This window comes from Protopterus annectens, chromosome 2.part0 (genome assembly GCF_019279795.1).
Source record: "Protopterus annectens isolate FY-2018-M chromosome 2.part0, PAN1.0, whole genome shotgun sequence".
NCBI classification, from domain to species: Eukaryota; Metazoa; Chordata; order Ceratodontiformes; family Protopteridae; genus Protopterus; species Protopterus annectens.
Window position 1 is genome coordinate 607707896 of NC_056728.1, and position 24453 is coordinate 607732348.

A 24453-nucleotide genomic window follows, 5' to 3' on the forward strand; every position below is an offset into this window, starting at 1 on the left:
GGTGATGTATAATCTTTGAGCATGCAATCATATTGCCAGCCCATCCAAACATCTGCTCATTTTAAAAATGTTGTCCAGAAGTCATGCAGCAAATTTAGTTTTAGTAATGAAGCAAAACATAGTGAAATACAACTTATCACATTGTAGCAATATGTCAAGAACATGTAAGTATTACAATTAATAAACTATCAGAATCTCACAGAAGACAAGGGAAGACACCTTCATCTTAACATACTTACATTCCCCCTTATAAATTGGAAGGTTTGTTGTCCGAACTGCTACAAGAATAAAGAAAAGGAAGAGCGGCCATAGTAACTCCACTGCTAATCGAACCTAAAAGAACAGACAAGGGTTCACTATAACAACAAGGAAGATACTAGTGTTTATCCACTGCTATCAACATTATAAGACAAGTTACAGAACTGGTAATTTAGAACATTTTAAGTAGGTATTCAGAGTTTATAGGCATTTTAAAGATGATAAAACTGAAAACAAATGCACATGCTTCAGAGGTGCTGTCTAAGTATGTGGCTTTGCTGCAATAGCACATTTTGTGACTTGCTACATATCTGCACTTTTTGACACACTAACTACATATATGTGATGCTTATTATGATAACTTCAGTAATTTACTTCACATTCACTCTATTTGCTCAATCTCATTGGCCTGTTTTGCTATGACGCTTTATGCTGTTAATTTCTACCTATGTTTAAACAATTAATGGATTTTGTCTGATTAATATGTACATTGCTACATGTGACTTTGTTATGCAACCACTATTTAAATGTTGTTTGCCATTTGCCTTGAAGTTGGCTGAAAAGGGTCCTTCGTGTGCCAGTTGCCTATTCTGGTAAACAAAAATAAATGAACAAACACACAAACAAGCAAAACTAAATAAACAAACAGATAATTAAATAAATAAAAGTGATTCATTTTTTTCAAGCTCTCAGCCTGTGTATGATTTTAAACTGGCAGAAGCTGTTTCTTAATTCTTCCTTTGAGTTTCTACTTCCCAAGAAATACTACAATGTACCTTTTTTACACTGAATTATTCCACTGCTTCTTTTTGTATCAAGTGATTACAACACCTTCAGTTCTTGTATTTTGCATCTTTTGAACGCTGGCTACAGCCACTAGCCCAGTAATCTGTCAACTATCCCTGCAAGAGAAAGTCTACCCATATCTACTGTGATGAGGGGCAAAAGAACCAGGTCATCATTTAGACGTACAAGTCTGAAAAGGTTTGCTAGTGGTGGCAGTCTATTTGCTTATTTTACTTTATTTACAAGGGTTGTGCAGTGATCACAACTGGCAAATGTCAGGTGCAGCCCGAGTATCTAAGTCACAGTAATATTGGAGAATGTGGATAGAATACTTAGTGAAAATACATGAGTATAAGGGAATATTTGCACATAGATTAACTTAGACAATGCAAAAGTTCTACAAATTTGTGCATACAGTTTAACGGAAAATATTTTGACTATACTACTTTATAATAACACAGACAGGCATAAGCATTTTATGTGCAATAATTACTGTCAAAATGTAATGGCTGAAGAGAGGTAGAGTATATGTTGGTGGAGACATTAACGTGCAAGGCAAAGGGTACTGCAGAAGTCAAGGTGATGCAAGTAGCTTATTAAATGGGGGAAATCAACCTGATGCACACAGTTTACAGAAACAGGTGAAATTTCCTCTGTGGAACTATCTAGTAAAGTTAAATGGGAGGTATACCAAGGAGCTCATATGGACAAGAAAGAAAGAAAGAAAGAAAGAAAGAAAGAAAGAAAGAAAAATAAAACAGAAAGGATGCATATTGATGGATATGTCCACACATAAATAATTTGTATCAAGATTATATAGTTTATAATCACCATAGTATTTTACACAAGTGACTTTAAGGAGAGGAGTCAAAAAAGATGCAGGAGATAGCATAAGAGGGAAGCTACAAGGGTGGAATCAGACAAGGAAACACAGTGAGGTGTTTGCTAAAGAGTTAGTACATTAAGTGATAAAGTGATACCCTCTGTCAAGAGACCCTTGCTTTGATCTTGCCTGAGAAGATATTGCGTGAGTTAGGAAAATATGTGGTCTCAGTTTAGATTTCACTCAGGAAGGCAGAAGGATAACTAGGATGGGAAAAGCATATTTATTGCAGTACAGTTTGGATCTGTGGGATTGTAAGGCGGAGGTTGCTTGAGAGAAATGTTTCACAAAGTAGGAGGATGCTTTGCTTGTCTGTTTAGCAGCAAGTGGTGACTATACTTTGAGATACATGAGCTTAAATACTTGTGTTCCTAGAAGGTGTTCAGCCCTCTGCTTGACTAGGACACACTTTGCTTTATAAATGTGACACAGTGTTGCTCTTGAGGTGGGGAGTTAGAGATGAAACAACCAATTGTATTGCAGATCATTTGTAGTGTAGCTATGTTTTCTTAAAGGCAGCAGCTTTCACAACAAAGCTATTTTCATGTTGAGCCAAGAAGACATCCTTAACTATCACTGCTCTTGCAAGTGCTGAGGGATAAGGAGATAATATGAGACGTTTCTTAGCTCAAAAGAGAAGGGAGTTAATTTTACTTCTTATTTTTTTAGTGTGGAGTTGCAGGTTCAAAGACTAGCCTAGCCAGATTCCACAATATTCAAATACTGCATTTGTTTCTATGGGTGTGTTGGGTATGTAGTTTTAAGTCTGTAATTTGGAGTGAAATGGACAATATGGATGTTTTTTATGGATTGACGAAAGAGTATGATTTTTGTAGTCTAAGAAAATTTAAGAATTACATTGTGATTGATGAGCCATTGGTACAAAGAATGCAAGTCTTGTTGAAGTTGGTTCTGAATGAATGACACTGAGTTTGTGGTTGGCTCAAATGATATCCATTTCATCTGCATATAAGATGAGGTGATGTTTATGGGAGATTATATGGGAATTTGTAGTATTGTTGCCTCACAGTAAGACGTTGTCCTGTTCGATTCTCAGCTAAAGCGTCTTCTGTGTGGAGACATGCGTGAGTGGGCATACCTTAGTTGACGGTTGTACGTCAGGGCTGGCAACTCGGTACGTAAAAATCTACTGCCAATCATTAGTGGATTGGAGTTCCGCTGTGGTGACCCCTAACCGGGAAAAGCCGAAAGATACAATAACATATGGGAATTTGTTAAAAAAGATGGGAAAAAAGCAAATATTGTATTGTGTAATAGTCCTTGTTGAAGGGAAGCCCCTTTGGAGCTAATAGATCCTAGCCTGATTCTAAAGTGATGGCTCTTTAAGATATACTGAAGCCTGGCTGAGTCATCAGAGCTGATGTCAATGTTGGTGAGTTTGTGGAATGTATGATATGCTCAATGACATTGAAGGAACAATCATGACTGGAATCCCTTCAATAGTGGGCCAGCCTCTAAACTGACAGTCATTTAATTAATGATCAAACCTCACCAACTTTTTCATGCATTCTGACTCAAAACAAACATCAGACCTGATATAGAACCAGCATACTTTCCACCATACAGGGTATTGTAATTGCAGTTAAATTTATAAGATAAAAACACATGAAGATAACATTTTTACAGTTTTATATGTGTGCATGTGTATGCATGTAAGGACATGTCTGTGCATGCATATGCGCATGCACGCATGCAAGTGTGTGTGTATGCGTGTGTGTGTGTGTGTGTGTGTGTGTGTGTGTGTGTGTGTGTGTGTGTGTGTGTGTGTGACCCCTTTAGTATTGAGTCCTGGTAGAGACTACATTGACACATGGACAATTCGTATTACACATAGTTTCTATTATGGATAAATATATGATTGATGTTCATTGCAGATAATATAACACTTGTGCATTATCATTTCATCTGAAGTCAAACTAAAAAAAAGTTATATAGGATGGTGCAGTGGTGTAGCGGTTATGTTGTAACCTCACAGCAAGAGGGTGTCCGGTTTGATTTTCAGCTGAGGTGCCTTCTGTTTGGAGTTTGCATGTCCACCCCGTGTCGATGTGGATTTCCTCTGGGTGCTCTGGTTTTCTCCTAAGTTGCAAAGACATGCATCTGGAGTGTTTCTCCCCAAGCCTCTGCTGAAAATTGGCATTGTTCCAAGTCAGACTTTCCTGGTAAATAAATGTTAAATAAATAAATAAATTAAAAAAAAAAAAAAAAAAATATATATATATATATATATATATATATATATATATATATATATATATATATATATGTTTTCTTCATAAAAAGGAAAACCTTCTATCGCTGGATATAAGCATGCCCCTCCTCATACAGTCTAATGTCCAACATTGCATATTTCATGAAATTAAAGCAATAAAGTCGTGGACAGACATTTAGATTTGAAGTCACCAACTAGATGCATTCTAATCTATGGCCATTGATACAGATTATTGAGGAATCTACTAGAATATTTCAAAAAGTTTTAAAGATATGATGTTATTTTACTGTGTGCTGCCATTTTTGTATATATTTATTTATTTATTTTTATTTTATTTTACATTTGTTAACCATGAAAGTCCGACTGGATAGAGGTCCATTTTCAGCGGAGGCCCGGGGAGAAAAGCTCCACATGTGCATAGATACAGAAGACTTAACAGTTGCAGTTTTTTATACAATTACATATAGATACATGTTCCAGATTTATTGGAATACATACATAAAAACTTTACAATTTTTAATTTTCTTTTTAGAACATAAACAGTTTTAGTAGTACAAGGCTGAGTAAGGTAGCATATCATTCAGTAGTCAATACATTAGAGTGAGATAGCTAATGTTTCAGACTTTTTTATAAGACTGTTTCTACAAGTAGCTAGAGAATAAAGTGAATGGTGAATTGGTTAGTCATCTGAGTGCCCTGATTTTGCTAATTTATTTAAAATAAACATAAATTTGGATTTTTTTCAGGCTGACAAATTCCATATATGTCTAAATCATAACATTACCATATGTTCTTATGACATCAAAACTAAAGCAATACTGTGTTTATCCATAAAAATAATGCCCACATTGTAAATTATACTGCAAAATATGCATATTTTACTTGTTCTGATTAATGTGTACATATTTTTAATTAATTCTATTTGTCCTAAGCATTAAAATCTCATGCAATGTGATTTGTAACACAGACCATCCAGGTGTTTTTTCCTAAAACTACCATTAAGAATGTCTCTAAGCAGGATAGAAATATTGACAATTGTATCTGGGGCTAAATTCAAGACAGAATCCAATCAGCTCTATGAAATTGTCAGATGTAGCCATAGTTATGAGCCAGATTACCTTGCTTCACTTATTGTCCTAGGTAACTGTGGCACTGATAATAGACGTTTGCAGTGAGTGGTCAACATTGACTCATTAGATTAGGAGGTGGGATTAGAGGTTACCTTGTACCAGTGAAGCAGGAGTAGAATATAAGCTGGGAACATGCACCTGATGCTACTAAATTGTCATTACAGTGGGCTTTCAGGAGACATACATGGCAGCATACATGCTCATGTGGAGGACATGACACAGGATGACCTTGCACAAGCTGATGTGTATGTCAGACACTTTGTGTGTAGAGACCCAGGTCATTACAGGAATCATTTTGGTGACACCTAGCTAACAGCCTCTCTTTATTAGCAGTCACCCTAAGGGGAAGAAATGAGACAATTAATCATGGAAAGGCTGAAAGCTGGTTGTTGTCAGGGTTAAAAAAATCAAATCAGAATGGTCTTTTGAAATTTAGAAAATGCAACATTAGCAAAAACAAACAAAAATGAGTTTAAAATAAATGTGTAGCTACCAGTTATCTGCTGAACTCTGAATAGTAAAGTTATTAGAGGCATAACATTAGAGATGCTGTGAATTCAGGTTTTAAAATAATATATATTTCTGGATAAAAATGATAGCTTTATTATTTTATAAGCTCATCCATACAAAGGTATAGTTTGCATTAAAGTACAAATTGCAACTGTTCCTTTATTTCCTGTGCACAGTAAATGGTCTAAACTCTACACACAGGATTACGAAACACGTCTATCTATCTAGCTTCAGATGTGTTTTCATTAAAAGTACAAAAAGAAAAAAAGAACATATTTGCCTTACAAACACAAGGTGCAGGGTTTGAGTCTCACAAGGGATAATTGGCTAGGCTTAAAATGGCTCGCAAGGGCAGTTACCCTAGTACTCATCTATAAACCTATATTTCTAATAAAAAAGCAACACACACACACACACACACACACACACACACACACACACACACACACACACACATATACATGACAACAAGGAGACTGTCAGGCGGTAAAGCATGAAACATGACCATTGTGCTATCTGTGACTCTTTCATTTTGTTTTTATATAGGAGGTCGCATGAGTCATTTAGTTTTTCTCTGTTTCTCTATGTACTTCTCATACTTCTTATGTTACAGTGCTTTAACTGATTATCACAGGTGCCACAGTTTAAGTTTCAAGGACTCCTATCATCAAGGTTACATAAATTACCTTGTACTTCATGACAGTTTTACCTTTAACAGACGAATTCCTACAAGACTCTGTGGGACTTTTTTACAGTCTGCAGATTTGTTTGTCATACTGGATGCTTATAGATTGTTCAATGAATAAAGTCTTCATACAGACTATGAATAATCAGATAGTGGGAATGGAATGATGTCCACAGAGGTAATCCCTTTCAGTTTAACACTAGGATGAGAATACCATTTTACTGATCTAGTTACCTTGTGCTGAAGGTAATGTAGGCATGTTCAAATTCACCTCCATGCCTAGGTTTCTAATAATTACAAATGGGGCACATATTATAATTCAGAATCTTCAAAACTGAATTTATATATTTTACTGGCAGAGTTTAATCTGCCACTCAAGACAATGGGTAAGATTTCAGTCACACATTATTTAAGTTAGTGAATCTTCTTCATAAATGGTTATGAAGTGGCCTGGTAAAATTGCTATAAAAATAAATAAATTACTCTGAGTTCAACCACTCCAAATACATAAAATAAAATACTGTGTCAGATAATAATACTATGAAGAACACGGTAAATATACAGTCCTTTACACAGTAAATAAAGTAGGCCTTTTAAGGTGGGATTAAGCCTTCTTAGAATATTACCTATGTATCATTCCTCTCAATCACTTAGTGCAAGAAATTTGGACAAAGTCCAACAAAATGGAGACACAAATGCCCAAAATAGGGACATATTTTAAATACTGCTCAGACATTTGCTAAAGTAACAGGGTTTGTTTTAACATGCATTTTCTGAAGGATTTGAAGTCTGAAATGTATGTCTTTATTTAGTGAATTCAGTCCTCAGATAATCTCAGTGATTTGCCAGAAAACTACAAATTTTATGAGGAACAGACCAAAAATATGAGCCAAAAATCTGGATATTCTGCAAAAAAAAAAAAAATCTGGACAGTTGAGAAGTATGCTACCTATTAACCCAGCCTCCACAGAAATGAGAGGTGTGGAAAAGATCCTTCCAAAGGTAAAATGCACCTAAAGTTGTAACACCTACAGTCATATTTATTTACTTATTTTTACATTTGTTTACCGGGGATGTCTGACTGGGCCCGTGGCCCTTTTTCAGCGAAGGCCCATGGAGAAAAGCTCCATTAAAAAACACATTACAAACAATACAAAAAAACGATAATCAAGAATACATAACTTGGTAAATGTTGTTTTCTTTCAGCTTTTCCCAGTTAGGGGACGCCACAGCAGAACTCCGGTCCGCTAATGATTGGCAGTAGATTTTCACGAACACCAAGGTGCCAGCTCAACGTTCAACCTTCAACGAAGGCACGCCCATTTACGCATGTCTTTTGAATGCCCACCCAACCACAGGGAGGACATACAGACTCCACACAGAAGACACTCCCTGCACTCCAGCCGAGAATCGAACAGGAGAACCTCTTGCTGTGAGGCAACAACACTACAGCTGCACCACTGCAGTAAGTAGTTTATGTATGAACAATAAAAATTGAGACAGTAATATAAAGTGGAAAAACAAAGAAAGCTAACAAATAAATTAGCATGAAATAGCTTGTGCCATCATAGCTAAATGACTGGTCAGTAGATCAATATTATGGTTTTGGTGGTAAATATTTATGAGATATATGTATGGTATATGAACAAGAATATGGCTGACTGTTGCATTGCTAGTATTAGTTGTTCTAAACAGTTATAAGTAAAGCAATATTGAGGTGAGGTACAAGAAGGAGGGAATATGATGAAGCTGTAGGAAGCTTGAGATATGTAGATAAAGATAGGATCAGTAGTGAGCCTGAGATAGGTAGGGAGAGACTGGAATTCTATGAGAGAAGAGAAAGTTTGGGTGTTAGAATTTAGTAAGGGAAGAGATATTTTGGTTGAAAGAACAAGGAAGGACAGAATGATCAGCCTGGACTAGTGCAGCAGGAAAGCCAGTTTTTGGTAAGGTGTTCATTAAGCAGTAATTTAAATTTGGATGTGTTGCTATAATGTAGCATTGTCTACTGTTAAAGATGATTATGCTCAGAATAATTTAAAGACATATTTAGTATGCTGAATGAATATATTTTGGAAGTCATTCATTAATGTGACATCACCGCTGCAACTCATCCAAACTGTAGTGAGTCATTAGGCTCTAAAACCAATAAATAATAAATTATCTAGGTCTTGCTGTAACTAAGGACATCAGAACGCAACAAGTTTACAGCTCCAGAATTGCATGCTATTTGTATAAGAATATTTAACCCCCATTTGAAAGGATACAAAATAAACTTTTAACAAGGTTCTCAAATGTATAAAAAAAAAAGAAAGAAAAAAACAAAAATATATCCTTGTTTCCCGCCTTTACAGAACTAGAATAGTCCAGTCTTCAGGTATTGCTCATCTCTGGGCTGTGTCATAGTTCCTGTGTTGCCCATATCCTTATTTGGATAGGAGGAAGCTTCTTTGTTCACCAGTGAGAGTGGGAAGCTCTGAGCAGCCTATCTGTCCCTTGAGGAGTGGTTCCAGCCCAGTGACTTGTAGCTTATTGGCCATTTTGGGCCACTTCCTATCTCTTTCTAACCCCCTGCTTTAAAGTCATCTTTAGCGTGCTTTTGTGCTTGTAATTTAAAGTTTGTCCTGTTTGTTGCATTTACCTGTTGAGGCTACACATTCAAGTGTGCTAGCCTGTGTTACATATTTATTGCATTTTCCTGCTGTTTGTTGCAAAAAAGAAAAAAAAATGATTCTTGTTTCCCATCTTTCCTGACCTAGAGTAGTCCAAATACAGGCTTTGCTGTATTCTGGACTTTTGGAAAGTTCCTGTGTTGCCCATTTCCTTTCTTGGATAAAGGGAGGCTACTTTGCTCACCAGTTGCAGTGGGGAGCTTAGAGCAGCCTATCTATCCCTGGAAGAGTGTTCCCAGCACAAGAATCTGGTAGTCTATTGGCTGTTTTGGGCCAATTTCTAGCTCTTTCAAGTCCCCCTGTATAAAACCCACTTTGGCACGGTTTTTGCACTTGTTACTACTCAGCCAAGCTCCTTGTGGTCCTGAAGAGTGGTGCTAGCAGCAGAGAGGCTAAAAGAGTGACTGCTAACCTGATAAAAGTGTTTTTCTTCCTGATACTACCTGGGCGACTGTCCGATCTAGCTAAACTTCAAGTATTTCTGCTTCTTGAACTGTTTTAAACTGTTTAAAGTTGTTTTTGCACCTGCACTTTTAAAGTTTGTCCTGTTTGTTGCATATACCTGTTGAGGCTACACACTCAAGTGCTCTAGCCTGTGTTGCATATTTATTGAATTTTCCTGCTGTTTGTTGCAAAAAAGAAAAAAAAATGATCCTTGTTTCCCATCTTTCCTGACCTAGAGTAGCCCAAATACAGGCTTTGCTGTATTCTGGACTTTTGGAAAGTTTCTGTGTTTCCCATTTCCTTTCTTTAATAAAAGGAGGCTTCTTTGTTTACCAGTGGCAGTGGGGAGCTTAGAGCAGCCTATCTATCCCTGGAGGAGTGTTCCCATCACAAGAATTTGGTAGTCTATTGGCCTTTTTGGACAATTTCTAGCTCTTTCAATTCCCCCTGTATAAAACCCACTTTGATGCGTTTTTTGCGCTTGTTACTACTAAGCCAAGCTCTTTGTGGTCCTGCAGAGTGGTGCTAGCAGCAGAGAGGCTAAAAGAGTGACTGCTAACCTGATAAAAGTGTTTTTTTCCTGCTACTACCTGGGTGACTGTCCAATCTAGCTAAACTGCAAGTATTTCTGCTTCTTGAACTATTTTAAACTGTTTAAAGTTGTTTTTGCCCCTGCACTTTTAAAGTTTGTCCTGTTTGTTGCATATACCTGTTGAGACTGCACAGTCAAGTGCGCTAGCCTGTGTTACATATTTATTGCATTTTCCTGCTGTTTGTTGCAAAAAAGAAAAAAAAATTATCCTTGTTTCCCGTCTTTCCTGACCTAGAGTAGTCCAAATACAGGCTTTGCTGTATTCTGGACTTTTTGGAAAGTTCCTGTGTTGCCCATTTCCTTTCTTGGATAAAGGGAGGCTTCTTTCTTCACGAGTGGCAGAGGAGTGTTCCCAGTACAAGAATCTGGTAGTCTATTGGCCGTTTTGGGCCAATTTCTAGCTCTTTCAAGTCCCCCTGTATAAAACCCGCTTTGGCGCGGCTTTGTGCGATTTTGCGCATAGCGCAGTATCGGGCAGGTCCACTTAATTGGGTTTAAACCATTCTTGGCCCCACAAAGTCTGCTCTTCACTTTTTCCATTAGAACGGATCTAGTTCTCATAATAAACACCCTATTCCTACTCTAAAGCCTGGCACTTGCTCACTAAAGCAATTATATAAGTCAGCACTAAAAAATTAAAAGCACTACACCCTCACAAACTCCCCTTGAGTACCTTGTTCCCCATTGGCCCTTTTTTCAATTATAAAGTAATTCCCAATACTATTCTAGCATGTCCAAAGGTCAGTTGTCAATTTCCTCTCCAGTCCAGCTGGTGAATCTGGGAATCTTGAGGCAATGTTACAACTGCCTCATGTACACAGACAACCCTCTCCTCCTCCTCCCAACAAATTCCAACACATGTGAGAGATGCAACCATACAGCCAAACTGGAGGCTAAGCTCTCTCAACTCAGTACTGGCATAACCAGTCAGGAGGAGAAGGAAACCACACTCACTACAATTCCAGTCTCACACAGACCTACCACGACAGCAAACCAAACACATAAACATATAAAAACATACCCGGAGGCTCTAAATAAAAATCTGCCTAAGCAGCAGAGACCTCCAAAGCAGACACCCAAGCAACCGCTACCCCAAAACAAAACACCTGCAACACATAGCTCACAAAGCCAGTGTGCCGAACAGTCACAGCCCTTAAGGCTAAACAACACACCTGATAAACTTGTAATAGGTGGCTCTATCGTCAGGCACACTGACGTCCCGCTCACCAGGCTGAACAAGGAGAAGGTCACAGTGAGCTGCCTGTCAGGAGCTAGGATCCGCCACATAACACAAGCACTCAGGTCACTCCAAGGCAAGTACAAATATGACTCAGTCATTGTCCATGCTGGTGTGAATGACCTGAGATGTACCTCCCTGGACTACATGAAAAGAGACATAGAAGAGCTCTCTGAGCATGTAGCCCAGGCCGGTATGACCCTGACCTTGAGTAACATCTTACCCTCACCAAGAATGATGCCACAATATGAAGACAAGATGATCAATTTCAACAGTTGGCTTAAGTATTGGTGTCATTCAAAGGGGATCCAATGCCTGTCAGCCTTGGATGACATGCTCGACAAGCCACGTTGCTTTGCTAGGGACGGCTTGCACCTGTCACCCCTGGGCTTTTGGATATTGGCAAAGGCTCTTGCCACCCCCATAGTGCCTTTTTTAGGCAAGACTCAAAAGACAAATCCACCTCCATAGGTATCACAAGGGATAAGAAACTAAGAGAAATGCTACTCAACGCCAGAAGTCTAAACCTCAAGATGCACACACTCAAAACTCTCCTTAGCATGGAGAACATCGATATCTGTGCAGTAACAGAAACCTGGTTCAAGGCTCCTGAGAGCACCCCAGCACTACCAGGTTATACCTCATATCATGCTTTTCCGCCTCAAAACTTGGACCGAACCACAAAATGAGGGGGAGTATCAATATTCGTCAAAGATACCCACATCTCCAGGTTGGTGGCACAGCACAAAGGATCAGAGACTATCCATGTGCAACTAACAGTGGGTAAAACTGCCTTCCAGTTTATAGCCTGCTGTAGACCACCCTCCCAAACCCAGGAACCCCACTCGTCCTTCCTGAGAACACTGGAAAATATGAAGGTCTCTCCAAACACCATCATATTGGGTGACTTCAACAACCCAAACATAGACTGGGAGCATTACTCTAGCTCCAACACCCTAGCCCAAAGGTTCCTAGAATTTATAAACTCAAATGCTATGGAACAACTTGTTACCACTCCCAGAAGAGGGGAAAACATACTGGACCTGATCATCACCAACATGGGGGCTCTATGCTCCAGACCAGAAGTGTATCCCTCACTGGTAAGATCAGACCATAAACTAATCTCACTGGATATTCACATCCCGACCCCACCCCCTGCCCAGAAAACCACAGTGAAAAACTTCTCTAAAGCAAATTTCACACTCCTCAAAACTGAGGTGGAATCCTTCAAACCCCCCGGGCCTGTGGAAAATATGGCCCAGACTGCAGAATCCTTTATAAACGCATTCTATGAACACCTTCAGGAATGCATGGATCATGTAATCCCAAATAAAACCAAGACCCAATCCTCCAAAGGCAGGCGTCCTGTCTGGTGGACCCCAGCCATAAACAAACTATACAATAGAAGGAGGAAGCTACTACATGATAGAGCAAATCTCTGATCAGTATTAGCAAAAAACTACAGGCACTCATAAAATCGTCTAAGGCCAGCTTCGAGAAAGAAATTGCACAGGACACTAAGGATAATCACAAGGCTTTCTTTAGTTATGTTAGGAACCTGGGTGGGAATGCCCAGATATGCTCAAAATTAGTCCAATATGACAAAAAATACACCGAACCCACAGACATTGCCAACATCCTAGCTGACAGGTTCAGCGCAAACTTCTCCCCCCCCCTCCCACCAAAAGGGCAAATATCTATCCCAGCAGAGTGCTGCCTCCCTGACATCTCAGATGCTCAGGTAAGAGCCGCCCTCTCCAAAGCAACAAACACAGCATCAGTGGGACCAGACGGTGTCCCGGGCTGTCCTACATGAACTCCAAGAAGAGCTAAACCCAAACATAAAACTACTGTTCAATCTCAGCCTTACTACAGGATATGTACCCAAAGAGTGGCATACAGCAACAGTGGTCCCTCTCCACAAAGGTGGTGCCTCAATGGATCCTGGAAACTATTGCCCCATAAGCCTGACTAGCTTGGTCTGCAAAGCTATGGAAAGGATCATCAATGACCTCATAAATAAAGATATTGGGGAACTACAGACACTGAATCCTACCCAGTTTGGCTTTGTTAAGGGCAGATTCTGCCTCTTAAACCTGGTCGATTTCTTTGAAACAGTCACCAAGGCCATTGACAAGGGGAAGGTGGTCCACACAGCCTACCTGGACCTCACAAAAGCCTTCGATACAATACCCCACTCGGGCATTATAGATAAGCTCACCAGCTTAAATATAAACCCCTATGTCACTAGATGGGTTGCAAACTGGCTCAAGGACAGAACCCACATGGTTAGACTTGCTGGAGCCATGTCAGACTCCAAACCAGTTACAAGTGGCATCCCACAAGACTCAGTCCTGGGACCTCTCTTGTTCGGTATATATTTCTTGGAGGTATAGGCCAACACGGAAGGACTGTGGCTGACCAAGTTCACAGATGACTGCAAACTAGGCACCATAATCAACTCTCCAGCCGACACAAGCATCATACAAAAGGGCCATATAGAAACAGACAACTGGTGCCAGAGCCATGGCCTCAAGCTAAATGCCAAAAAGTGTATAGTCATCCCCTTTGGCAAAAACAAAGTTCTCACAAATTACCACATAGATGGTAATCCATTAAGTACAGAAGAAGTAATTAGGGACCTGGGGACCCAAGTTGATAGCAATCTCTCATTTGAAAACCACGTGGCCAAAGTGGTTAGAAAAACATTTTATATAGCCCACCTAATCATGAAGGGATTCACATCTAGATCAGGGGAGGTCATCGTGCCTCTTTACTCATCCCTCATCAGGTCCATAATTGAGTACAATGCCCCTTTTGGGATGTACCTTACCAGACACCTGCAGCAACTGGAAAGACCCCAAAAGTACCTCACCAAGAGGATCAAATGGCTCAAACAGATGCCATATGCTGCCTGGTTAAAGAAACTCCAGCTCTACTCAGTGGCATACTGCCTGCTCAGAGGCGATCTGTGCCTGACGTATAAAGCCATGTCCAACCCGGAATTAATGGACATGCTGCACCTCAGAAAATCCATATCCCATTGAGCTATGCACTCGAGAGACTTGAACCTCAACACTGAAATAAATAGGACATGCTGGAGGGACAGATTCATAACCCAGAGGCTCCCTTCACTCTGGAATAAACTCCCAGTCCAGGTTAGGCAGAGTCCCTCATTGACTCTCTTCAAGAGGAATCTTGATGAGTGGATGGGAGATCATAGGTTTACCCCAGGTATCACTTCTGTGTCACTGTTAGACAGAGGCACAGTATACTAACCTCGAAAAAGGGCATAGGAAAATTCATTTAAAATGGGTGGTGGAAGGCAAACACACTCTGGCTAGGCTTATAAATGCCCTAGGGCAGATAGCCTAGTATGAACCTATGAACCTATATGAAAATGTACCTATTTTTTCTGGACTTCCTGTGGGTGATTTTCTGATACAGAAAGACAGTTTCTTCTGTAATAGATACTTAAAATTTATAATATAAATATTATTCTTTGTCTTGAAAGTTTAATTTTGACTTATGTGGAATCAGTAAATCTCTTTTGGTTGCGGATGCATGACTCTATGCACACTTTCAGTAACATATTGTATGCCTGAATACAGTGATCCCTCTATAGTTTTTAGAATGTCTTGAAATATCTGCAACACAGAATTATCAAATGCAGGTTGGTATTCATAGTTTGTTGTGCAAATGCAGCAGCGGTATTCCTGATACTGATGAATGACTGTAGCAAAGATGAGATTTATAGAGGTCATTTACACTAATGCACAATGACTGAAATGTAATGATATACAAATTAGAAATATCGTAAAGTATAGCATGTTAATGATGTGGTTTTTCAGTTCCTAGTCTGACACCCCTGCTGTACGCATATCCATTGTTAAATGTGATCCTTCACCTTTGATATTGAAAATCCACGAACTCATTTGATGAAGTTTGCACAAGCCCTTAACTGACACACAAATGAAATATTTCTCCCAGAGACCACTTCAGTAACATTTCCTAATATGCACAAAGAAACACACACTGAAATGAAGCATTTACCCAAGTGACCCCCTTCAGTAACATGTCCCAGTATGCACAAGCACCAGAATGAAGAATTCACACAAGCAACCCCTTCACTAATGTGTCCACGTATGCAAAAGAACTTAAATAAAACATTTCACCTAAGTTCATAGATTAGTACTAGGCTACCTGCCCTTTTAAGCCTAACCAGTTACCTCATGTGAGAATCAGACTCTGCACCTTGTGTCCATAAGGTAAACACCTTAATCATTAGGCCAGTCTCCCACCCCCTTCATTACAAATTCAGCTCACCTCACATCTTTGTACTCTGACTGAATCTACTACTTTCTGGCATAATTTCAAGGTAACTTACACACTTTGTATGCAAATAAGTTAATTATAGATTCACATCCATGCATCAAACTCATGCACATATGTGTAAACCCCCTTAACAGCATAGCATCTGTCCATCTATCACTTATGTGTTAATCATATTATGCATTTCTGAGAGGGTGGGGACATGTTCACAAAAAAAAGTCTTCCACAGTCTGTAGTCATCCTGAAAGTCCAGGATTTATATAACCTCATAGTTCCACTCTTCACGGATCACTGTTACAAAAATGTGAATCCCCGGACTATGAATACCGCCCTCAGATTCTCCAGTATTTCTTATTACAAAATTGCATCAAAATCCAGTATATTTGCTTTCTGTAGTATTATTATTTATTGTAAAGAGATGGGTTGATTTATTAGACAGTGTCTACTACTCTGACTCATATTTTTTTTCTCAGATCTGCATGTCCCCTCTTGTGTGAAGTCATAGTTTATGCTTGTTTATGATCACTCAACTCACACATTTTGCAATACTGAACTTAATGGTTTTAACTTGTTCTTACGGTCTTTCAATGTAATAAAATAATTTGATTGTCTTAATTTTCCAAGAAAATCATGAAGTAGGATTTGAAACAAGAATTGACAACACCACAGCTTCCTTGTCTCATTTTCTTCACTTTGTTTGACCTGATCCTGTAAATCTAAAGGTGTTTTCTCAATGTGTTTTGCGTGTACATTTTTTTCTCATTTAAGACCAGAAGCACAATGGGACTTTAATTTTTTTGCATGCTGCTAAGCTTGGTTCATTAAAATTTGCATAGAAAATTAATATGTTCTTCCCTTGATTTTGCCTTAGATTTTTGTCCTGTCCCTCAAATTTTTTTGATTTTCTGGTAAATTATTAAGATTACAGCCTGTTAATAATGTCAGATATTAGAGTTTAATACATCTTACTGCTTAGAAAATACATATTGTTGCAAAACCTGTAACTAATGTTTTAATTGAATTGGAGATATATATAAAATTGTCTGAGTTTTGGCTTTCTCCAGAATTTTTGAGCAAAGATTGTTAGAGTTATTATTCCACTTTATGAAGGATTGCTAGTATTTAGAGTAAAATAATGCAAATTACAGCTACAGACATCAGTAAAGTACTTGCTTACTCTTGTGCAGCCATCTTAAACTTCTTAGGATTTCACTTCATGGTACAAAATGATTATGCTGTACATTTATGAACTGATCTCCAATTGCTGGAACAATGTTATGACATTTTAGTGTGCAAATGAAATGAACTAAGGTGTTAGGGAGATTGATGTTGTTTAATCCACTCATTCATACAATATGTGTATAGAGATCAAATCAAGGGTCACTGATAGCCAGTTGTACATCACTTCTTATCTTTGCATTATGAGATGTTTACTTGATTAAGTGACATATTTAGTGATGTGTTGTTTGGTGAGGTTATTCAAAGTGGGGTTTACTCACTGATTGTATTCTGATGAAGATTGTTATGTCTTGTAGATTAAAGTGCTAAATAAAACCTTTACTTCGGTATGCTGAAGCCTCAAAGAGTTTTTTATTATATTAATAAATACCTCACTTTTCCCTGTGCAAGATGATCAAGGGGAGGGTTTTCTGTCTATGATGAAAACAAATTTCCAGCGATGGGGAGGTGTCGTAATCGCAGGGAAGATCTCAGGGCATATGTAAAATGATGGTATCTGAGAGTGCGGAGCTAGCTGACATCACACATTTGGTGATGCGCCCAGCTAGACATACCAAAATATCCACCCTAGCATACAGGAGCAGCATATGCAATGCTCCAAGCTGCTCCACTCCACTTCTACTCAACTAACCGTTGGTGTGGTGCCAGCTCTGGGAAAGAATTATCAGGGTACATTTAAGGAAAATCATGCAGCTGGGCAGCTGATCAACAGCTGGGGCACCCACAGCATGTGCTATTGTAAAAATGGGTCTCTGGAACAGTCGACTAACAAGGTGATCAAATGAATAAGTAAACAAAGTTCCTTCACTTTTTGCTGTTATACACTATATTCTTTATTTCCCAATGTTTTTACATGATAACTGAAATAATATAGACTAAACATTTCTTTATAAGTGTTGATCAAATATGGGTAAACAAAAGGGATGCTGCAAAACGAAGGGTGAAGAAGCATTCAATGGGATAAGGAGTTAACAAGCTGATAGCGCATTTTGACACAAAGAAAGGACAGACGCAGATGCAGAAAGCATTCATCAAGAGAAATATGATGTTTGCAGATGACATTGTGATCTGTAGTGAGAGTAGGGAACAGGTGGAGGAGACCCTAGAGAGGTAGAGATATGCTCTAGAGAGAAGAGGAATGACGGTCAGGAGGACTAAGAATATATGTGTGTGAATGAGAGGGAGGCTAGAGGAACAGTGAGGATGCAGGGAGTAGAGGTGGCAAAGGTGGATGAGTTTAAATAGTTGGGATCAACAGTTCAGAGTAATGGAGAGTGTGGAAGAAAGGTGAAGAAGAGGGTACAGGCAGAAGAGAGTAGGTGGAGAAGAGTGTGAGGTGTGATTTGTGACAGATGAGTACCAGTAAGAGTGAAAGGGAAGGTCTACAAGAGGGTAGTGAGACCAGCTGTTATATGGGTTGGAGACAGAAGCACAAACAGGCAGGAGTTAGAGCTGAACATGGCAGAGTTAAAGATGTTAAGATTTGCACTGGGTGTGATGAGGGTGAACAGGATTAGGAATAAGTATATTAGAGGGTCAGCCCAGGTTGGAAGGTTTGGAGACAAAGCCAGAGAGGCAAGATTACATTGGTTTGGACATGTGCTGAGGAGGGATGCAGAGTATATCAGGAAAAAGATGCTAAGGATGAAGCTGCCAGGTAACAGTAAAAGAGGAAGGCCTAAGATAAGGTTTATGGATGTGGTGAGAGAGGACATGCAGGTGGTTGGTGTGACAGAGCAAGATGCAGAGGACAGGAAGAAATGGAAACAGATGATCCACTGTGGCGACCCCTAACAGGAGCAGCTGAAAGAAGAAGAAGAAGAAGATGAAGAAGCCTGTTTGAAGGCTACAGTTAAATAGTAATTCCAGAGGCCCTGACAGGTCATGTTTCCCGGTATTTAAAAGGAATCCTGGGATATTGTCTGGGTCCACTGATGCAGTGTTCTTGGTCTTAGAGAGAGCATTAAGGACCTGTTCTCTAGTGATAGTAGGGGGAGTTATATTTGATGATATTTCCTGAAGGAAGGTTGAGGGGGAGAGAGGAGTAATGTTGGAGCTGAATTGATCAGCCAGGAGGTTTGCAGTATCTTCTGGCTCAATATAGGTGGCTCTATGACCTCTGCACACACTTGTGTATTGCCTTTGAGGTTGTGGACATAGCTAAAGAATGTTTTGTGGTTGTCCTTGGTCTGGGAGGCCAAACGTACCTCAGATTTGACTTTGGCAGACTGTATCTGTCCTCTGGGTTGTTTGCTTAGTTTAATGAGAGTGCTTTTATCCTGATAGGTCCTGCACCTCCTAATTTTTGCCATGATTTTTCTAACTCCTGTAATACACCTGACTGATTTTGTGATTCCAGCAGGGTGGCTTGCTTTTTGAGTTAGTTCTGTGTTTCTTCCTGATGGGTACAGCTGCCTCTATGCAGATATTAACATGCTTGTACAGGGTTTCTGTGAAGAGTTCTGCATAGGCACAAGTGTTCTCAGGATTTATAGTGACTTGAGATTTTGCCAGGTTCTCACTTAATAGCAGGAGGTTAGCCTTAGACTAGTTCCTGAATATTCCTGGTTTAGCTGGGGGTCCAGCTTTTATTTTTACTTCAAAGGAAACCATTTTGTATTCTGACCTTACCAGGGAAGGCATTACAGTAGGGGGTGTGCAGCACTCTCCTGTATTAGTGAGGACCAGATCCAATATGGTTGCACCCCTGGTTGGTGAATTGACTATCTGGTCCAGGGAGTTTGTGTTTACAAAATCCATGAACCTCTGTGCATGTACGTTTGATGTTTTCCACTTAATAGTGGGGTAATTAAAGTCACCCATGAATATGGTATTGGGTTGGATGGTTAGTGTTTCCAGTAAGTTTAAATACACAGTCTGGGTCATAGAGGGGGAGCTATAGCTTGCAAGGAAGTGGTATTGGATTTTACCTGTGGAGATTTGAACATGGAGCAGCTCAAGTGCATTCTCCTGTTTGACCAGCCTTGAAGTATATTCATTTTGATGTAACTAGAAACACCTCCACCTTTAGTCCCTACATGTGAAGTATCTGGTCTAAATGTGTGGAAGGCATTATAACCCTGCACAGTTGGTTCTCACTGAATGGTCAGAAAACCACAATTTTTAAGAGGAATAGACCAAAAGTATGAGACAAATATTCTGTGAAAATCTAGACAGTTGAGAGTTATGAAATCAACTCCTTTTGTCAGAAGTGGTGGTATGGGAAGATAATTCAGACTGTTGTACCAAAGATACAGGGTCTGAGCCTGAATAACACTTAACTGCCAGATATACCTAACTGAGGCATTTTGCACACACACACACACACACACACACACACACACACACACACACACACACACACACACACACACACACACACACACATTACTGTGGCATGGCAGCAATGAAAAACACAACCCCCCCTTACTGTGGCATGGCAGCAATGAAAAACACAGCCCCTCCCTTACTGTGGCATGGCAGCAATGAAAAACACCCCCCTTAGTGTAGCATGGCAGCAATGAACCCCCCCTTAGTGTAGCATGGCAGCAATGAAAAACAAACACCCCCCTTACTGTGGCAGCAGCAGAAAACCAAACACTATCAACGGAGCTAAGTACAATTCTCTCTCACAGCAAATGTGCTAAGTATCACCTTACCATGGCAGCAAACTCTATGTATCTCCTTACTGAGGCAGCAGACTCTCCTCTCACTCTCTCACAGCAGCAAACTCTCCTTACTGACGGTGGACAGCAACACTTGGGCACAAATGTTGACTTAGGTTCATAGGTTGGTACTAGGCTTTTGGCCCTAGGGCCTATACAAGCCTAGCCATAACAAATCCCCGGCTATTTCTTCCCAGAATATTTACTTTCCTGGTCCCCTGTCATAGCAGGGCAACTAACGTGATCTCCAGGGTGAATTTCCTATCTCCCATCCAGTCGTCAAGGTTTGTTTTGAAGAGGGCCAAAGAGGTGCTCAGCTTGACATGTATAGGCAGTCTATTCCAGAGTTTGGGGAGTCTCTGGGTCAGGAACCTATCCCTCCAGCATGTTTTGCTCATTGTGATGTCCAGATTTAGATCCCTGGAGCATGTGGCTCTGAGGGATTGGGATTTCTTTAAGTATAGAATGTCCAACAGCACTGGGCATGACATGGCCTTATATGTTAATTTGAGATCACCTCTGAGTAGGCGATATGCGACTGAGAATAGCTGTAGTTTTTTTAGGTGGTCAGCATAGGACATCTGCTTTAGGCCTGTGATTCTTTTAGTGAGGAATTTATGTGGCCTTTCCAGTTGTTGCAGATGTCTTGTACAGTACATACCAAATGGAGCGCTGTACTCTATAATGGGTCTAATGAGGGATAAGTACACTGGGACAATGACCTCCTTTTTTCTGTATGAAAAGCCCTTAGTGATGAGGTGTGCCACATAGAAGGATTTCCTGACTGCTGTGGCTATATGGTTATTGAAGGTGAGACCACCGTCCACCTGTGTCACTAAGTCCCTTATCACACTTTTGGGGTTTATTGTACTGCCACTTATGTGGTAATTCATGGGTACATGTTTTTTCCCAAAGGGATAACTATAGATTTCTTGGCATTGAGCTTGAGCCCATGGCTCTGGCACCAAGCATCTGTTTCTGTAAGGCCCTTTTGTAGAATATCCACATAATTTGGGGATTCAGTAATGGCTCCCAGTTTGCAGTCATCTGTGAACTTTGTTAGCCAGAGTCCCTTAGTGCTGGCCTGTACTTCAGAGAAGTAGATGCCAAACAAGAGTGGTCCCAGGACTGAACCCTGAGGTACTCTACTTGTTATTTGTCTGGAGCTGGATTTGGAGTCAACTACTTTTGCAGTGTGGGTTCTGTCAGTAAGCCAGTTGGCAACCTATCGAGTGATATAGGGATTAATGCCCAGCTTAGTAAGTTTATCTATGATTCCAGAGTGCAGGATGGTGTAGAAGGCCTTGGTGAAGTTCAGATAGGCTGTGTGGACCGCCTTACCTTCGTCCACGGCTCTGGAGTCTGATTTGAAGAAGTTAATCAGGTTGAGGAGACAAGATTAGCCCTTCATGAAACCAAATTGGTTGGGGTCCAGTGTTTGAAGGTTGCCGATGTCTTTGTTTATAAGTTCCATGATAATGCATTCCATGGCTTTGCAGATCAGGCTCATCAGACTGATGGGATGATAATTCCCAGGATCCAAGGTGGATCCCCCCTGTGGAGTGGTATAATTGTAGCTGTGCGCGACTCATTAGGCACGAAGCCTGAGGTGAGGCTATGATTAAACATGACACTTAGGTGAGTTGCTAGTTCATTTTGTAGTTCATGTAGTACACAGCTCAGGATGTCATCTGGTCCCGTGGATGCTGTATTCTTAGCTTTGGAGAGTGTGTTTTTTACCTGTGTGGCCATGATTACTGGAATTTGGCAATCTTTTGGTATTGAGATGGGCCCTTCAGGGGGTGAGAGGGGGGTGAAGTTGGCACTGAATCAATCTGCCAGGATATTGTCCATAAACTTGTTTGTAGAGTTTGACTTCCGTGCGCTTTTGTGTTTGAATGTTAGCATGCGACACATGCATGTGTCCTCTGTTGGGTCTTCCTTAAAGAAAAACACTTCATTAATTTCAGGTCCTGCAGCTGTAAAAGTAGGGGGGCTCTCTCCCCCTCGCTCTGTGGTTCCGCTGCCCTTATTTCTCTGGTGCTGCTGGGGCTGGTCATGGATCTCAAGGGCATCCTTGGAGTCTGGCAATCTCTGCTTCTATTCAGTGTTTTTTTTTAATATATATCATCTCAAAGTACTGAAATTCCGAAATTCAGTATTTCGAAATTACATAGCCAAAAACCCAAGCACAACTCACAATTCTGAAAAAACACAACCGCGAAATTCAAAATGCTCAAACTACGCTACACATACAGTACACACATAAACAAACACAAACCCCCCTGCAATCAAATAAATGCATCTACACTATAGATAAGCAGGGGGGCAAGCCCCCATGCACCCCCCATGTGGGGGCTGTGCCCCCCACACCCCCGTACTTATATATTCTAACTCTGAGATCGCACAAACAGAAACACAAACGAAACTCACACACACATCTTACAGTCCCTCACACACACACACATCACAGTCACAACACACACTTACACACACTAAAGCCGCTAACCAACACATTCACACACAAACATACCTAAATTCAACCAACACAGCCACACACCGTACCAGTGGAAGCGGATATTCAGCATCTCCGTGCTTCGGAATTTTGAAGTTTGCGCTTCTGCCGGTTTCGGAACTTTGAGTTTTCGGCTATGTAATTTTGAAATACTGAATTTTGGGATTTCAGTATTTCGAAATTATATAGTGGATCCATACAAATATATATATATATATATATATATATATATATATATATATATATATATATATATATATATATATATAAACCCTACTTTTTCCTTTTCCCACACTCATTGGTTGCATATGAGGACAAATCACTCCTCTTGGACCATGCTTCCCCTTGTTAAGCATCACAAGTGAGTCCCACCCTCAGGATGGGATCACCCAACCCTCCCTGCCATTCCATCTATCGCCCAAGTCAATAATCAAATCTAGGTCATCTGGGCTGTAGTTTGGGTTTTATCCCGCTATGCCACTGGAGCAGCTTTATTCAAGATATTGCTGAAACATTTTCATGACAGGACCCCTCAATAATGCTTCTCTCATTTTGTTCTGTAAAGCCTAATACATTTTAGGTGAAAGTAGACAACAGACTCTGACCATGTGTATGTGTATCAGAAGATGTGAAATTTATGTATTTTGATATAGCATATAAAAATTACAGAAAATATTACTTTTTTGTAGCATATCATCAAATTCTATAATGAGGTTTTGAAATTTAGTCATGGCAGCACTGACTCCCATGAAGACAAAGCAGTTAACTTCATGAAGAAGCTCTAGGCCCACTGAGACAAATGATTACAGCTGATACTCCATACAAGAACAAAAAAATTGTGAAATTAAAAACAAACCTCTCTGGTGCTTCTCCAACAAAACTAAACTTTAAAATAAAAGAAAAAAGCTCCCCAAATAACACATCAAATCCAAATATGTAATATCAAGGATAGGATCATACATATTACGAAAACCATAGGCCAGCACTGTGACATAGTGGGAGGAAGCCCTAATTCCAGGCCAGTCACTTTGGTCCCATTAGCAGCTTGGATAATTGTGGCACTGGCACACAGGGATAGATGTGCCGTACCCTGGGGGGGTATAAGTGCAGGGAGAGGAATGGTCCATAAAAGGAAGTAGCCACTAGATGTGACAGAGGAGCTCAGAGGAGGGGAGGGATACCGATGATTAACTCCTAAATTAAATTATTAAATTAAAAAATATACTGGAGGAAACAGTCAATGACACTACCCCCCTGGGATATCGGTTGGCT

The 24453-nt window shown here is 40.0% G+C and overlaps 1 long non-coding RNA gene across 1 annotated transcript in view; it reads right to left on the reverse strand.

Moving 5' to 3' along the window:
* Positions 1–244: 244 nt before the first annotated feature.
* The window catches only part of LOC122793726, a 324377-nt gene continuing 300168 nt past the window's right edge, over positions 245–24453 (reverse strand). Inside the window, exon 3 of the long non-coding RNA XR_006363519.1 lies at positions 245–333. This is a non-coding gene — a long non-coding RNA (uncharacterized LOC122793726). The remainder of the gene's footprint in view (positions 334–24453) is intronic.